Source organism: Brassica napus, chromosome A5, assembly GCF_020379485.1.
Source record: "Brassica napus cultivar Da-Ae chromosome A5, Da-Ae, whole genome shotgun sequence".
Classification (NCBI taxonomy): Eukaryota; Viridiplantae; Streptophyta; class Magnoliopsida; order Brassicales; family Brassicaceae; genus Brassica; species Brassica napus.
Genome location: NC_063438.1, coordinates 13,298,282 through 13,303,422, shown reverse-complemented (window position 1 = coordinate 13,303,422; position 5,141 = coordinate 13,298,282). Strand labels below are relative to the sequence as shown.

Sequence of the window (5,141 nt, the reverse complement as noted above, 5' to 3'; positions counted from 1 at the left end):
TCATATTATGAATTCATTTTTACCAAATTCGAAAATATATTACTTTCATATAAAACTAGGGCCGGCCCGCCCTTTGGGCGGGATGTTAAAATTGAACAAATTTTGAAATGGTTATTGTTTGATTAAGATGAAATTTGTATATATTGGTTAGTTTTAACATGTTTTAGTAAATGTTTGTAGAAAATGTAGTAATGATGTTGCCATAAATTCGAGTTTTTGATAAATATAAAATAAGAGTAGTATGTCCGGGAAAGATATATAATATTTTAAAAATTACATCGGATATAGCAGAAGAACTTGTCCCCTTCAATGCTTTCGATGTGTTTTCGTTCACTGAGAGAAATGAGGCAACCAAATTTGCAATGCAAAACACGACAGTTAGTAACTGCAATTAGATTTGGTATATTGTGTTAGGTGCTAAGAAAAATTAAAGATAGTTCTTTTGTAAATATTAAAAAACAATATAATAATAAATTCTTACTTATATAAAATATGTATATATATAAATATTAATAATTTATAATTTTAATGGGATCATGTATGTACATAAAATTTTCTTAAAAAATAATATTATCTTATTATTTTATCGATTTATGTTAAATTTTACTAATCCAAAGTGGAACATGAAAAATTTATTAATTTATAAAGATTATTTATTTATATATTATTAATTTATAGAGATTCTACTGTATTGCATATTCATTTCAAACCAACTTATCTATGTTGGAATATAATAATTTTGCATTATTTATATAAAATATTAAAATGATGTGATATACAAATAGGTGATATATATTATTGTTTTTTAGAAAAAAATGTATTTTATAATATAATTTAACTTATTAATTATATTATTTGCTATAAATTATGTTAAACTAATTATGATTAAAATGATATTTGAATTTAATATATATGACTGATTATAAAATATTTTAGACTATTAACTTTATTAGTACCAAAAATATTAAAATTATTACCTACTACGAAATTACTTTGTTTTTTTTATTTAAACGGTTATAACTGAGGTGATTTAAAAATGTCACTGATTATTAAAATGTTTGTATTAAGTGTTGTATTAAAATATATGATTTAAGTAATTGGTAAATAAGAAATATGTTAAACCACAAAAAAATAAAGATGGTGTTTTTATTCGTGGTGCTTTACTTGATTATGTGGTCTAATGAAAAGAAAGAAAACTCAAATATATACAACAAACACAAAGAATTATGAAAAGAGGAAACGAAGAACCAGATGTATTAAATTTGAAAGAACCCAAAGTTTACAATTGCTAGATAACAAATAAATGAGAATTATGTAGAATTTCCTATAAAGGTGGTAAGGAGCTTTCTCACCAGGGGTCCATCTAACCATGGTCCAACTTCTGAGTTGGTTTTACTGCTCTTCCTACTCGAGTCCTTTGAGAAGGAGCATTCATCTCAAAGGTCAAATCCGAGTCTGAGACATCAAAACTACTACCAAAAAGATTCCTTTTTAGCTTCATTAACCAATGAACCTGAGAGAGAAGTAAAGACGGCAGCCAAATTAGTATTAGGCTCAAACATGTGAGTTGTGTTTGCGCTTTGAACAAATAAGGACTTACAGCCACACAAATCCAAGCTAAACCCTTTAGTCTTCACCATTGTGTATAGACGATAGTCTAATAGAATAGTGGAGCTTCCTGGATCACTGATAAAAGAAAGAACCATCAATATCATAAAGAAAGAACAATTGTTGTGGTTATCAACGTTGATTACTTACCTGTTCGTGTCAAGTTGCTTCAATCATCCACTGTTATGATTTGCTTGTCTAACACCGAATAAAAACAACAACAAATACTAAGATCATGTTCTTATTAACCAAAAAATAAAACAAATTGTAGCTGTTAGATAACTGAGACATCTAATATGAAATCATGCATCATTCAAATAACGGTATCTAATTGTTACCAATCAAATGTTTATAACTATAAGAAACTCATAAAACCAGTGCCTTTAAGAGGCTAGAGATGCAGAGTGGTAAATATACACCTTAAAAGCCTTCTGTATTAGATCTGGAAGGGTATCATTAGATTATTCATCAAGAGCATTGACAAAGCGCTAGTACCACAAAGCCAGCAACAGTAAGCTGTTTAGTGAACTACGAATCCAGAACAATTATAATACAATCACAGATATTGGAAAACTGTACTACCTACAAAGTCAGGTGACAGTTGGCTGTTCATCTTCTGATTCATCACCTCTCTCCAGCCTAGGAAGAAGCACATGCCTTAACCGAACCGGAACCTCCGCTGCATCTCGCCGCCGCGAGAGATGTGTTCATCATCTCCAAAATTTTCACTTGTTGTCTCTACCGAGTCTGCCACAGAAAAACATTATAACCCAAATACAGAGCATATGTGTTTAAGCCACTGAAAATGAAAACCAAATCCGAAGTTTCATTTACCAGTGAACCTGAACGATCACTTTTTAACTGTCATAGTGGTATCACGACTTGTCTTCATCACTTTCTCTCTCTTAACACTGTAAAAGTGAAACAACATCCTTCACAGGCAACATATTTCACAGTTAAAAAAAAACATGCAAAAGAGATTTACCTTGCTCTGCAGAGAAGGAGATGTTCATTTCACACGAATATCCTTCTACTTGTCCAAACACTCTTCCTGTGGGTATACATTCCTTCCATCCCCACGTATAAACTTCATGGCTCTCTATACCCAAACCAAAACAAATCAAATTTACAAAATTTGAAGCAGATCATGTGGTCAAGCTAACTAAACATCAAGAAAGCCACCTGTTACTGCCACATAATGAGCCCATCCAGCTTCAGCTTTCTGTACACAAATCTCCGGAAGCAGAGGAAACGGCTATGGAGACTCCTATAAAAGAGGATCTCGACTAAAACTCATAACCATAGAACAATCAAATTAGAACACAATCATACGAAGAAAGGTTAGTGAAAAGCTTACACCGTGCTTCCCTGATGTGACATAGCTTTAACCTAGATCATCCGTCGAGCCCATGTGAAATGCAGTTAAGAATCTATCAGTTCAAATAAACGGTGTGGATTCAAACGGATTATCAGTACTATCTTTTAACAGGAAACCAAAACCTATGCTAAACAACAGGATCAATGCCATACCAAATCAATATTAATAATCACGATATGGCTCACATAAACAAAGAAGAAAAGGGAAAATTAAATTAAAAAAAAAAAGACTAGATAAACGCGTTTAGGTCTACAGGAAACAATACCAGAAGCATAAACAGCCTAGAGCTCATAAAAATAATAACAATATGATGAATAAAAAATAACTCATAACGACTGATATACGAAAGAAATCAGAACAAATAACTCACGTTGACATCGACCATGAGCAGATCCATCCACATCAGCTCTCCACCACGCTTAACGTTTTTAGCCTCCCAGAATCGAAGCAGTCTCGCCTCCACAACGAATGAGCACCGCCCAGCCTTGAGATCGAAAAAAAACCTTTGTCATAACCATTGAGAGAGGTGAGGGGTAAGATTTGAGAATGAGTGAGGTGTGAGATTACAAAAGTGTAGATAGAGCGATTCGCGTCGGTTAGATTACAGCGTATTTATTCACGATCTAGCAGACGAACAGGCAAGAGGTAGATTCGTAGTGGTATGACGAAGAAAGACGATTAAACCACAAAACACCGTTACAGAATCTGACGATCGAAGACGAACGAAGAACACGAACGAGAATGTATCGATTGATTAGGAATCCGTATATGCTTGTGGTCGATGGGCCGCAGAAGAAGCGTGTAACGAAGCCCACTGCGAAGGTTTAATGAAACGGTGCGGATCCGACGTGTCTACACCATAGAGCTCCTATTTCCACCCTGTCATCCGACGTGTCCTCACAGGAGAGATACAATGCTTCTTTTATATATAAAGATATATCTAATGGAGATATGTTCCATAAGATTGAGATATGATCTAAGAGAAACATATATGAACTTTATTTTGAGTAGTTTTTAAAGTTAATAAGAGAAGTTGTTTCTATAATTCTTTTGTTTCTAGAGATTTTCGTCAAAATTGAAAAAGACGAGATTTCTCGCTAAAATTGGAAAATCGAGTTTTCCCGCCAAAATCGGAAAATTGAGTTTTTCTGCAAAAATCGGAAAATCGAGTTTTCCCGCCAAAATCGGAAAATCGAGTTTTCCCGCCAAAATCGAAAAATCAAGTTTTCCCGCCAAAATCGAAAATTTGAGTTTTCCCACCGAAACTACAAAAGCGAGTTTTCCCCCAAAACCGATAAATCGTATTTTTCCCTGCCAAAACCGGAAAATCGATTTTTCCACCCAAAACCGGGAAATCAAGTTTTCCCGCCAAAAACGTGAAATCGAGTTTTCCAGCCAAAATCAGAAAATCGAGTTTTCCTGCCAAAATTGAAAAATCGAGTTTTCCCGTCGAAACCGGAAAATTGAGTTTTACGTCAAAATTGAAAAATTGAATTTTCCGTCAAAACCGTAAAATCAAATTTTCCCATCAAAACAGTAAAATCGAGATACCCACCAAAACCGGAAAATCAAGTTTTTCCGCTAAAATCAAGTTTTCCGCTAAAACCGGAATATCAAGTATTTCCGCAAAAAACGAAAAATAAAGTTTTCACGCCAAAATGCATAATCCTAGTTTTTGTTGAACTTGCAAAATCTTATTTTTTGTCATAACCGCAACAATTTAATTTCCCGATTTTTTTTGTTTTCCGTCTAAATTTCCAAAACCGCAAACATTGAGTGATTATATTATATATCTTTTGATGATATTACTATAATTTTCTAAATCACATGCATTATTTGCTTGTGTTTTGAAAGATATATTATTTTGCGAAAGTATGATTAGGGCTAGAATAGGGCTGGGTTTATATTTTATAGCGCTGGGTTGGGCTGGATAACCCAATATAACATCCCTACCCACGCCCAAGTCTGTGTCAATTTATACTATTAAAACAGAAGTCATGACTTCTTTCATGTGTGATTTTTTTATTTGGAACATCCCTAGAAAATTTATTAAATTTACATAACTTAATTATAATATCTTTTAATATCTTTATTTTTACTTAAAATATTAATAAATATCTTAAAGAAATGTCTAACAAAATCTTTCAAATATCTT

At 32.9% G+C, this 5,141-nt stretch overlaps 1 long non-coding RNA gene across 5 annotated transcripts; it reads right to left on the bottom strand.

The window, feature by feature from the left end:
- Positions 1–1,224: 1,224 nt before the first annotated feature.
- Positions 1,225–3,801, bottom strand: LOC106455021. 5 transcript variants are annotated; one of them, XR_007339794.1, is made up of 11 exons: positions 3,554–3,801; positions 3,357–3,470; positions 2,966–2,997; positions 2,791–2,875; positions 2,594–2,707; positions 2,443–2,519; positions 2,195–2,355; positions 2,028–2,096; positions 1,759–1,806; positions 1,601–1,686; positions 1,225–1,513 (listed from the first exon to the last, which is right to left on the bottom strand). It is a non-coding gene; the product is annotated as an uncharacterized LOC106455021 (long non-coding RNA). The 5 variants fall into 5 exon arrangements; XR_007339793.1 differs by having other exon boundaries at positions 2,191–2,355; positions 3,554–3,800; XR_007339795.1 differs by lacking the exon at positions 2,028–2,096 and having other exon boundaries at positions 3,554–3,800.
- Positions 3,802–5,141: the final 1,340 nt, after the last annotated feature.